The 12,930-nt window shown below is 44.6% G+C and overlaps 1 protein-coding gene across 3 annotated transcripts in view; it reads right to left on the bottom strand.

Moving 5' to 3' along the window:
* Positions 1 to 12,597, bottom strand: part of AIFM3 (AIF family member 3) — a 114,382-nt gene extending 101,785 nt beyond the window's left edge. For all 3 annotated transcript variants that reach the window (XR_014714272.1, XM_084649421.1, XM_084649422.1), the window contains exon 1: positions 12,269 to 12,597. The gene's annotated coding sequence lies outside the window, so the exon portion shown is untranslated. The remainder of the gene's footprint in view (positions 1 to 12,268) is intronic.
* Between the last annotated feature and the right edge of the window lie 333 nt (positions 12,598 to 12,930).

The raw sequence follows: 12,930 nt of genomic DNA on the forward strand, positions 1-12,930 counted from the left end.
GGAGGAGTGGTAGATACGCTGGAGGGGAGGGATAGGATACAGAAGGACCTAGACAAATTGGAGGATTGGGCCAAAAGAAATCTGATGAGGTTCAATAAGGATAAGTGCAGGGTCCTGCACTTGGGACGGAAGAACCCAATGCACAGCTACAGACTAGGGACCGAATGGCTAGGCAGCAGTTCTGCGGAAAAGGACCTGGGGGTGACAGTGGACGAGAAGCTGGATATGAGTCAGCAGTGTGCCCTTGTTGCCAAGAAGGTCAAAGGCATTTTGGGATGTATAAGTAGGGGCATAGCCAGCAGATCGAGGGACGTGATCGTTCCCCTCTATTCGACATTGGTGAGGCCTCATCTGGAGTACTGTGTCCAGTTTTGGGCCCCACACTTCAAGAAGGATGTGGATAAATTGGAGAGAGTCCAGCGAAGGGCAACAAAAATGATTAGGGGACTGGAACACATGAGTTATGAGGAGAGGCTGAGGGAGCTGGGATTGTTTAGCCTGCAGAAGAGAAGAATGAGGGGGGATTTGATAGCTGCTTTCAACTACCTGAAAGGGGGTTCCAAAGAGGATGGCTCTAGACTGTTCTCAATGGTAGCAGATGACAGAACGAGGAGTAATGTTCTCAAGTTGCAGTGGGGGAGGTTTAGATTGGATATTAGGAAAAACTTTTTCACTAAGAGGGTGGTGAAACACTGGAATGCGTTACCTAGGGAGGTGGTAGAATCTCCTTCCTTAGAGGTTTTTAAGGTCAGGCTTGACAAAGCCCTGGCTGGGATGATTTAACTGGGAATTGGTCCTGCTTTGAGCAGGGGGTTGGACTAGATGACCTTCTGGGGTCCCTTCCAACCCTGAGATTCTATGATTCTATGATTCTATGAAACCTTCCCATAGTTGGGACCCTCCTTCCAGATGATGTTGGGGTATCCTCTCGCACTGACGTTACCTCTCCGGGGGAGGGAACTCCAGTCATTAGGAAAAGGCAGGTGTTAGTAATGGGAGATTCGATCATTAGAAACATAGATAGCTGGGTTTGTGATGATTGGTAGAACCGTATGGTGACTTGCCTGCCTGGTGTGAAGGTTGCGGATCTCTTGAGGCATCTAGATAGACTTATGTGTAGTGCTGGGGAGGAGCCGGCGGTCGTGGTACATGTAGGTACCAATGCCATAGGGAAGGGTAGGAGAGACGTCCTGAAGGCCAAATTTAAGCTGCTAGTAAAGAGACTGAAATCCAGGACCTCTATGGTGGCATTCTCAGAAATACTACCAGTTCCACGCGCAGGGCCAGGTAGGCAGGTAGAGCTTCAGAGTCTCAATGCGTGGATGAGACGATGGTGTAGAGGGGAGGGGCTTAGATTTATTAGGAACTGGGGAAACTTTTGGGATGGGGGAGCCTATACAGGAAGGGTGGGCTACCCCTAAACCAGAGTGGAGCCAGCCTGCTGGCACTTCACATTAAAAAGGTTGCAGAGCAGTTTTTAAACTAAGAGATGTGGGACGGTGGTGGGAGCCGATTGCTGCAGAGGCGCACGTGCATCGGACAGAGACTTCTCTTAGAGGAGAGTCTATTGAGAGAGATTCTCTAGGTTTTAGTCAGGAGGAAGGATGGAGGAGGATAAAGTAGGGGCCAGATCAGACGAGAAACATTCACATAAAGAATCTGACACATCAGAAAAGGGCAGACAAATAAGCAGTGACAAATTTTTAAAGTGCTTGTACACAAATGCTAGAAGTCTAAATAATAAGACGGGTGAACTAGAGTGCCTTGTGTTAAAGGAGGATATTGATATAATAGGCATCACAGAAACCTGGTGGAGTGAGGACAATCAACGGGACACAATTATTCCGGGTTACAAAATATATCGGAAGGACAGAACAGGTCGTGTCGGTGGGGGGCGGGGTGTCACTATATATGAAAGAAAATGTAGAATCAAATGAAAATAAAAATCTTAAATGAATCCACATGTTCCATAGAATCTCTCTGGATAGTAATTCCATGCTCTAATAAGAATATAACAGTAGGGATCTCATATCGACCACCTGACCAGGACAGTGATAGTGACAATGAAATGCTACGGGAGATTAGAGAGACTATCAAAATAAAAAAACTCAATAATAGTGGGGGATTTCAATTATCCCCTGTCAAGGTTCCTCCCCCACTCTGAACTCTAGGGTACAGATGTGGGGACCTGCATGAAAAACCTCCTAAGCTTATCTTTACCAGCTTAGGTCAAAACTTCCCCAAGGTACAAAATATTACACCCGTTGTCCTTGGACTGGCCGCTACCACCACCAAACTAATACTGGTTACTGGGGAAGAGCTGTTTGGACGCGTCCTTCCCCCCAAAATACTTCCCAAAACCTTGCACCCCACTTCCTGGACAAGGTTTGGTAAAAAGCCTCACCAATTTGCCTAGGTGACTACAGACCCAGACCCTTGGATCTTAAGAACAATGAACAATCCTCCCAACACTTGCACCCCCCCTTTCCTGGGAAATGTTGGATAAAAAGCCTCACCAATTTGCATAGGTGACCACAGACCCAAACCCTTGGATCTGAGAACAATGAAAAAGCATTCAGTTTTTTACAAGAAGACTTTTAATAAAAAATAGAAGTAAATAGAAATAAAGAAATCCCCCCTGTAAAATAAGGATGGTAGATATCTTACAGGGTAATTAGATTCAAAAACATAGAGAACCCCTCTAGGCAAAACCTTAAGTTACAAAAAAGATACACAGACAGAAATAGTTATTCTATTCAGCACAATTCTTTTCTCAGCCATTTAAAGAAATCATAATCTAACACATACCTAGCTAGATTACTTACTAAAAGTTCTAAGACTCCATTCCTGGTCTATCCCCGGCGAAGACCAGCATATAGACAGACACAGACCCTTTGTTTCTCTCCCTCCTCCCAGCTTTTGAAAGTATCTTGTCTCCTCATTGGTCATTTTGGTCAGGTGCCAGCGAGGTTACCTTTAGCTTCTTAACCCTTTACAGGTGAGAGGAGCTTTCCCCTGGCCAGGAGGGATTTCAAAGGGGTTTACCCTTCCCTTTATATTTATGACATCCCCATATTGACTGGATACATGTCACCTCAGTACGAAATGCAAAGACAAAATTTCTTGATACTTTAAATGACTGCTTCTTGGAGCAGCTGGTCAGGAACCCACAAGGGGAGAGGCAACTCTCGATCTAGTCCTGAGTGGAGCACAGGATCTGGTCCAAAAAGTAACTATAACAGGACCACTTGGAAATAGAGCCCATAATATAACAACATTTAACATTCCTGTAATGGGAAGAACACATCAACAGACCAACATTATGGCATTTAATTTCAGAAAGGGGAACGATGCGAAAATGAGGAGGTTAGTTAAACAGAAATTAAAAGGTACAGTGACTAGAGTGAAATCCCTACAAGCTGCATGGACACTTTTCAAAGACACAATAATAGATGCTCAACTTAAATGTATACCTCAAGTTAAAAAACACAGTAAAAGAACTAAAAAAGAACCACCGTGGCTTAACAACCATGTAAAAGAAGCAGTGAGATGTAAAAAAGACATCTTTTAAAAAGTGGAAGTCAAATCCTAGTGAGGTAAATAGAAAGGAGGATAAACACTGCCAAATTAAATGTAAAAAGAAATAAGAAAAGCCAAAAAGGAGTTTGAAGAACAGCTAGCCAAAAACTCAAAAGGTAATAACAAAATGTTTTTAAAGTACATCAGAAGCAGAAAGCCTGCAAAACAACCAGTGGGGCCCCTGGCCGATTGAGATACAAAAGGAGCACTTAAAGACGATAAAGTTATTGCAGAGAAACTAAATGAATTCTTTGCTTCAGTCTTCACAGCTGAGGATGTTAGGGAGATTCCCAAACCTGAGCCGTCTTTTGTAAGTGATAAATCTGAGGAATTGTCACAGATTGAAGTATCACTAGAGGAGGTTTTGGAATTAATAGAGAAACTTAACAGTAACAAGTCACTGGGACCAGATGGTATTCACCCAAGAGTTCTGAAGGAACTCAAATGTGAAATTGCGGAACTATTAATTATAGTTTGTAACCTGTCCTTTAAATCAGCTAATGTACCCAATGACTGGAAGACAGCTAATGTACCGCCAATATTTAAGAAGGGCTCTAGAGGTGATCCTGGCAATTACAGACCGGTAAGTCTAACATCAGTACCGGGCAAATTAGTTGAAACAATAGTAAAGAATAAAATTGTCAGACACATAGAAGAACATAAACTGTTGTACAAAAGTCAACATGGTTTCTGTAAAGGGAGATCATGTCTTACTAATCTATTAGAGTTCTTTGAGGGGGTCAACAAATATGTGGACAAGGGGGATCCAGTGGACGCAGTGTACTTAGATTTCCAGAAAGCCTTTGACAAGGTCCCTCACCAAAGGCTCTTACGTAAATTAAGTTGTCATGGGATAAGAGGGAAGATCCTTTCATGGACTGAAAACTGTTAAAAGACAGGGAACAAAGGGTAGGAATAAATGGTACATTTTCAGAATGGAGAGGGGTAACTAGTGGTGTTCCCCAAGGGTCAGTCCTAGGACCAATCCTATTCAACCTATTCATAAATGATCTGGAGAAAGGGGTAAACAGTGAGGTGGCAAAGTTTGCAGACGATACTAAACTGCTCAAGATAGTTAAGACCAAAGCAGACTGTGAAGAACTTCAAAAAGATCTCACAAAACTAAGTGATTGGGCAACAAAATGGTAAATGAAATTTAATGTGGATAAATGTAAAGTAATGCACATTGGAAAAAATAACCCCAACTATACATACAATATAACGGGGGCTAATTTAGCTACAACTAATCAGGAGAAAGATCTTGGCATCATTGTGGATAGTTCTCTAAAGATGTCCACGCAGTGTGCAGCAGCAGTCAAAAAAGCAAACAGGATGTTAGGAATCATTAAAAAAGGGATAGAGAATAAGATGGAGAATATCTTATTGTCCTTATATAAATCCATGGTACGCCCACATCTTGAATACTGCATACAGATGTGGTCCCCTCATCTCAAAAAAGATATACTGGCATTAGAAGAGGTTCAGAAAAGGGCAACTAAAATTATTAGGGGTTTGGAACGGGTCCCATATGAAGAGAGATTAAATAGGCTAGGACTTTTCAGCTTGGAAAAGAGGAGACTAAGCGGGGATATGATAGAGGTCTATAAAATCATGAGTGGTGTGGAGAAAGTGAACAAGGAAAAGTTATTTACTTGTTCCCATAATATAAGAACCAAATGAAATTAATGGGTAGCAGGTTTAAAACAAATAAAAGGAAGTTCTTCTTCATTCAGCACACAGTCAACCTGTGGAACTCCTTGCCTGAGGAGGTTGTGAAGGCTAGCACTATAACAGGGTTTAAAAGAGAACTGGATAAATTCATGGAGGTTAAGTCCATTAATGGCTATTAGCCAGGATGGGTAAGGAATGGTATCCCTAGCCTCTGTTTGTCAGAGGGTGGAGATGGATGCCAGGAGAGAGATCACTTGATCATTACCTGTTAGGTTCACTCCCTCTGGGGCACCTGGCATTGGCCACTGTCGGTAGACAGGATACTTGGCTGGATGGACCTTTGGTCTGACCCAGTATGGCCATTCTTATGTAGGTTCCAGAGAGGAACATATAGACTCTTCTGCACCTGTGTCCTAACCTGTCCCTGACATCCCCCTCTGCTCCTATTCTCCCCCACCCCTGATTCCTGTCACTGTCCCCTGTGCTACCATCCCGCCACCCCTTCTTCAACTCCTGTCCTACACCTATGCATTCCAATCAGGATGAAGGCAGCTTCCTTCTTTGCCTCCATGGTGAGATCCAGTGGGGGTAGCACTGAGACCAGAAGAAAGATAATTTCCCTGCTTCAGTTCTGGCATCACAATAACCCCCAGCAGCCAGGAAGAGCAATTACACAGAAAGTCCTGCTTGGCCACTGTAGCCCACAGCCAGAATCTTCAGAGAATGTAGCTCTGCTGAATTCTATTAAACCTCTACTGATCGTCCTTACAGTGAGAGACTCACAGAGCTCCATCTGTTTAGTTTATCAAACAAGAAGATTGAGAGGTGATTGATTACAGTGTATAAGCACCTTCATGGGGAGAAAATACCAGGTAGTAAGGGGCTCTCTAATCTAGCAGAGACAGGCGGACCAAAAACCAATGGCTGGAAGCTGAAACCAGACAAATTCAAATTAGAAATAAGGCACCAGTTTTAACAGTGAGGGTGATTAACCATGGGAACAAAATACCCAGGTGGATTCTCCATTTCTTGATATGTTCACTCAAGACAGGATGCCTTTTTGGAAGGCGTTTTAGCCAAACGCAAGTTACTGAGCCCAGTGCAGGGTCAAGTGGGTGAAATTCGCTGGTCTGACTGGCTTTGAAGCTGCACACTATTATTTATATAATTTGGCTACATTTGGCTGGATTGTCACAGGAGCAGAAAAAGGCACATACCTGATATCACTGTGACCCTGCTGCAAAATGTAAAGTCCCTGCTCCAAAGACTGGGGGTGCTAGAGCTTCTTAACAAATGGGCTGTAAATATTTTTAAACATGGACAAAACGCATATTTCCCCCTATAATCTCAATCTGGGAAGTCACTGAATAACTCTATCTGAAATAAAAAAAAACGATCTGAGGCAGATACCAAGCATGGGAAATTTCAGCCCAAAGGATTAAAGTTTGGCAAAGTTCTAAGCAATGGGGTGTCACAGGATGACATTTGTCCTTTAAGAGGAAAAAGTTCAGCTGACCCCAATTGGGCTTTAAAAAGGGCAGCTGGGCCTCAGAGAGTCTGCCAGGCAAAGATCAGGCGAGAGCTGTCTTGCAGTTAATAGGTAAGAGCTGTCTGAGACCAGGAAACTGCAGGAGGCCCTTGAGGGCAGCTGAAGGCTGGAGAGCAGCAGAAGGAGTTGCCTACTGACTCCAAGCCAGAGAACCAAAGCCATGGTCTTGAGAGGGCAGAAGGCCTGGAAGCAGCAGAGGGGCTAACCCACTGATATCTCCACACAGGGGACTAGTGAGAGGGCCATGGGGAGGAGGGGATGCTCCCCTGGTGAGGATGATCTCCCAGCCAAGAAGCTGCTGTGAAGAGAGAGGTGCTGGGGTGGCTGTCCTGATAAAAGGCCAGGAGAGAGCTGAGGAAGTGCACGGATGAGGTGCTATGTCAAGGGACTAGAGGGTGTGGTATTTCAGGACTACATGGCTTGGGGTGTATGTTTGCAGACTCTTGGTAATGAAACTAGTTTGAATTATGTTTTGTAAGCAACTGGCCCCAAGGTGGGGAACTACTGAGGCAAGAGAGCAGTGGGGGAGTTACTGGGGTCTATAAAGAGGGAAACCAAGGTAGGTAAACATGTCATATCATGACCTCCTGCAAGAGGGCATCCCAGGTGAGGCTACCCTGTTAGGCAACTTTGATTATAGGTGTCATTACCCATGCTGCCTACAATATGGAGTAAACATGGATGCTATTCTTGTGTGGCTAATCCTTGAATGAGTGAAGTGTGTCTTTTGGACACAAATGCCCTTTGTTATCTCCAAGCTAAGTGCTTAGTACATGGTTATCTTTACAAGATGGGTGAGGTGATTTAAAAAAAAAAATTAGTGTGCTGAAACTATCTAGCCTGTGAAGTTAGGAGTTGCACTGTCACTGGGTTTAACTAACCAGGGTTACTTATAAACAAGTCCGGGTGATCTCCCAGCCTCCAACACCCACTCCCAGCCTCGATGCATAGCCGGAGTCAGATAGCAAAGAGCATATGCAAAGCAATGGTGGCTAACCTGGAGGCCAAGGCAAAGAAAGCCCTGCATAGTATGAACTAGGGCTGTGTCTTCAGGTTCAGTGACACAACAGAGTCCCAATCTCCAGGGAGCAATTGGCCTCTGACCTTGCTGACTCAGGACAAGTTTTTAATTAACAAGTTGCAGAAATCCCACCTCCTCCCTGCACCAAATGTGTTCACAACACTCATTTCCTAGTAAGGATGTCCCAAGCCAGTGCTGCACTAGCCTCCCCCATAGATAGCAGGAGCTGTGAACAGACACCCTGCCAGGGAACTACAGGTTCCATGGGGGAGACCAAGAAAGAGGTCACTCCTTCCTTTGCCACCCACCATCACTAGCTTACTCCTCAGGGGAAGAGGAAACCCTGCCCCATGGCAACAACACCCACAAAACACACACTTCCCTGCCCTTCAGCTGCACACCACCCACAAAACACACACTACCTGCTCCTTAGCTACACGCAATCCATCCCTCAGCTACACACAACCCCATTCCTTAGCTACAAACAATCTCCAAAACACACACAACCCCATTCCTCTGCTACACACCACCTACAAACACCAAAATACACACACACCCTGCCTCCTGAGCTAAACACCACTATAAACACACCAATCTGTGACCCTTCACCCACACACCACCTCCAAAACATACATACACACCTCTTCCTCTCTGCTACATGGGGCCCCAAACTGACAGCATTCCCCTCCCCCCTCAATGCTAATGTACTCAATGCTTTCTTTGCCTCTGTCTTCACGAACAAGGTCACCTCCCAGACTGCTGCGCTGGGCAACACAGCATGGGGAGTAGGTGGCTAGCCCTCTGTGGTGAAAGAGATGGTTAGGGACTATTTAGAAAAGCTGGACGTGCACAAGTCCATGGGGCCGGATGCGTTGCATCCGAGAGTGCTAAAGGAATTGGCGGCTGTGATTGCAGAGCCATTGGCCATTATCTTTGAAAACTCGTGGCGAACGGGGGAAGTCCCGGATGACTGGAAAAAGGCTAATGTAGTGCCAATCTTTAAAAAAGGGAAGAAGGAGGATCCTGGGAACTACAGGCCGGTCAGCCTCACCTCAGTCCCCGGAAAAATCATGGAGCAGGTCCTCAAGGAATCTATCCTGACTCTCTCCAATTTATCCACATCCTTCTTGTAGTGTGGGGCCCAAAACTGGACACAGTACTCCAGATGAGGCCTCACCAATGTCGAATAGATGGGAACAATCACGTCCCTTGATCTGCTGGCTATGCCCCTACTTATACATCCCAAAATGCCATTGGCCTTCTTGGCAACAAGGGCACACTGTTGATTCATATCCAGCTTCTCGTCCACTGTCACCCCTAGGTCCTTTTCCGCAGAACTGCTGCCTAGCCATTCGGTCCCTAGTCTGTAGCGGTGCATTGGATTCTTCCGTCCTAAGTGCAGGACCCTGCACTTATCCTTGTTGAACCTCATCAGATTACTTTTGGCCCAATCCTCCAATTTGTTTAGGTCCCTCTGTATCCTATCCCTACCTGCCACCGTAGCTACCACTCCTCCTAGTTTAGTGTCATCTGCAAACTTGCTGAGAGTGCAATCCACACCATCCTCCAGATCATTAATGAAGATATTGAACAAAACCAGCCCCAGGACCGACCCTGGGGCACTCCACTTGATACCAGCTGCCAACTAGACATGGAGCCATTGATCACTACCCGTTGAGCCCGACAGTCTAGCCAACTTTCTACCCACCTTATAGTGTCTCCTCCAGTTCCAGCCTAGAACTTCTCTAATCCAGCTTCTTCTCCTTGCACTCCACTGAAACCACTGCTACCAAGGCCTGGATAACCTCTTCCTACGGACAGCTCAGAACCCTTACTCCATCCTCACGGTCTTAGACTTGTCAATCACTAACAAGGCCATCAACCATGCTCTTTCTTTCTTGAAATCTTGTCCTCCCTTAGCTTCTATGATTCTGTCCTCTCTTGGTTTTCCTCCTACCTCACAAGTTGCCCCTTCAGATGTCCTCTGGAGGATCCTCCTCATCCCCCCACTCCAACTTTCTGTGGGGGTTCCACACAGGTCAGTCCTTAGTTCCTTTCTCTTCACCCTTTACACTGGATCTCCGAGTAATCTTATCTATTAACACAATCAATTAATCAATTACCATCTGTAATGACTCACAGATCTCTATTGCTACTCCAGACCAGTCTCCTTTTGTCCAAACTAATATCTTGGCCTGTCTCTCAGATATCTACTCATAGATGCCTAACTGTTACCTCATGATCAGTATGGCTCAAACAGAACTCTTAATCACCCCCCAGTCCCTCCCTGCTACCTCCTTTCTTGATTACTGTGGACAATATCACCATCCTACCTGTCACTAAGGTCCAAAACCTGGGCACCACATTAGACTCCAACTTTTGTCTAGATCTTCACATCCAGGCTAAGTCTAAATCCTGCTGATTGTTTCTGCACAATATCTCCTAAATACGGCCTTCCTATCCATGCACGCACCTAAAACTCTCTTGAAGTCTCTCATGTCTTGATTACCACATCTTTCTCGCTTTCGCTCAAGCTTCCTTGCCTTGCTCATCTCCATTCTGAATGCTGCTGAAAAAGATCATTCTCCTAGCCCATCATTTTGACCACCTCATCCCTCTTTTGCATCCCCCCAGTGGCTTTCCCTTTTCTATTACAACAAACATTAGCTCCACGTCTTCATTTTCAAATCTTTTCATACCTATGCATACCCCACCTATCATTTCTCCTTCACTATCAAGAGGTTGACTTCTGCCTTCTATTAGCCCATGATGGGTTTCCATCACCCACTTGTTAAATTTTCAAGCACCCTTCTGCATTCTCCCATGCTGCCACTTATGCTTGTGAGGATTTCCCCATAATCATCCATAATGCTGCCTCATTATATTCCTTCAAATCTTCCTTAAAACTCTCCTTTGCTGTGAAGCCTATAAAAACCTTGTCAACGATTGGGCCACGGGTGTGCTGAGATGACTGCCTGGCATGCTGACCAATAATGTCTCATTTTTTCCTTGTACTCCCCCATCCGTCTGGTGGGGCTTTATTATAGATTATAAATACTTATAGATTATAAATACTTATTTATATTATTATTTAGATTATATATTATAGATTATAAATACTTTGGGATAGGGACTGTCTTTTTGTTCTGTTTGTACAGTGCCTGGCGTAATGGGGTCCTGGAACATGACTAGGTCTTGTAGGCCCTATCATCATTGCTATGAGCCAGTATGTCAGAATCTGGCCCCAAGTGCTCTGCAAACTTTAATGAATTTAGCCTCCACCTCTTAGCAAGTTGTTAAATGTCATCACTTCATTTTTCAGTTGGAGAAACAGAGACAGAATTTAAAGGATTTGCTCAGGATCACACAGGGAGACCATTTCAGAGATAAAAACGCAGCCCAGCAGAAAGGTGCCCTAGCCATAAAATGTGGATCTACAGTTCAATCTAAATATCTCAGAGTTGGAGGGGGGAAGAGTGTTTGTACCTACAACTCTGCTTTACTCAGAGTCAAGATTTTCACACTTGGCTGCCTATAGTTAGGGTCCTAAGGCTGTGATTTTCAAGGGGGCCAAATGGCATTAGGAGCCCAAATCTCACAGAAAGTCAATGGGAGCTGGGCACCCAACTCTCCTGGGCACCTTTTAAAATCCCAGCCTAAGATCATTTTTAAGTAACTAGCCTGAATTTCTCTGGTTTCAATTGGTGCTGCAGGGTGCTCAGCATTTTGAAAATTCCACCCTTAAATAAATGGCTTGATTTTTAAATGGAACCTAAGAGAGTTAGGTGCCCCCAAAATCCCAATTTAGATGCCTAAATATGGATTTAGGAGCCTAATTTTAGGCAGCCAAGTTTGAAAATCTTGATCCAGCTGTTCCAATTCACTGTCCTGTGCTTTAATTACTAGCCCACGCATCTTGTGCTTAATGATTCAAACTTACACTGGAGGCTACCAAGAATAATTAATAAACGTGAGTGCTATTTATACTGGAAGAACTGATTCAACATTTATCATTAATGAAGCCTGGGACTGGCCCAAACTGAATGTAAAAAGAAATCTAACGCAGCCGAACCTAAATAAAATGTTGCATTTTGTGCTGATAATGCTGGCAGAGCAGATCAGCTGAACTCTATGCTGGCAGTAATAACACACATTGCAGCATATGGGAGCTGCAATCTGTCAATGTTAAATTAGAAGCACCAGCCTGTATTCTTTTTTTAGGTTTTAATTTTAACTTAGAGCAAACACTGCCTAGGATGATACAGTCAATCTATTCAGAAAGCCATAATTATACCATCGTAGCAATGTCAACACAATAGTGTTTATCATGAACCTGATCACAATTTGAGAGAAACAGCTTCTTTGCACTTCAGTTTTCAACCAAGGAGAAATCTATCCATTTGCTGCTCATAAAGCAAAATAATGCACAACCTAAAATAACTGCTTACCTGAGTGGAAAGACTGGCGCCACAAGGAAACTAAAACATAAGGTTACAAGAAAGCTGCTCAGAGTCCCTTCAGGCAGCAGATAGCTATACTGGAAATCCTTTGCATTCTATTCCAATTTAGAAGAGGCTTGAGCAGAGCTACAGTGTGTGTAATGCAGCTTATTCGAGGCTTGCAGCAGGGAGTACAGTCAGTTCTCTTGGGCTGCATGCAGTCTTAATAAAGTAGCTCAAAACGCCAGGGCAGCAGGAATTCTCCCACATTCCACCCACTTTCATTTAGCTGCTGCTACAGCAGCCCCTACCTTTATGGTCACTCTTGATTGCTAAAGAACTTCATGCACCTTTCAAAGGGCTTTACTGCATAAACTCTGTGGGGGCTGACAGGAGGCCTTTGGCTGTGATGTCAGAGTGAAGAAGGGCAGTGAACTTCTCTTGCTTAACCTCTTTGCTGCTGTTGGATACTTGTATCTTCTCATGCTGCGAGAATTGTATGATATCAATACGTGACGCAATGCTGGGGGCAGACTTAGGGTTACTATAGCCCTGGCAGCTGTCGTGGATGTGGGATACCATTCATGTGGGGTGCAAGGGTTTTGAGTGCAGTCAGGATGGGGTGCTAGGGAGTGGCACGCATGAGGGTGGGCTGCCAGGTACCTCATGTG

Source organism: Lepidochelys olivacea, assembly GCF_965140295.1.
Source record: "Lepidochelys olivacea isolate rLepOli2 genome assembly, chromosome: 15".
NCBI lineage: Eukaryota > Metazoa > Chordata > Testudines > Cheloniidae > Lepidochelys > Lepidochelys olivacea.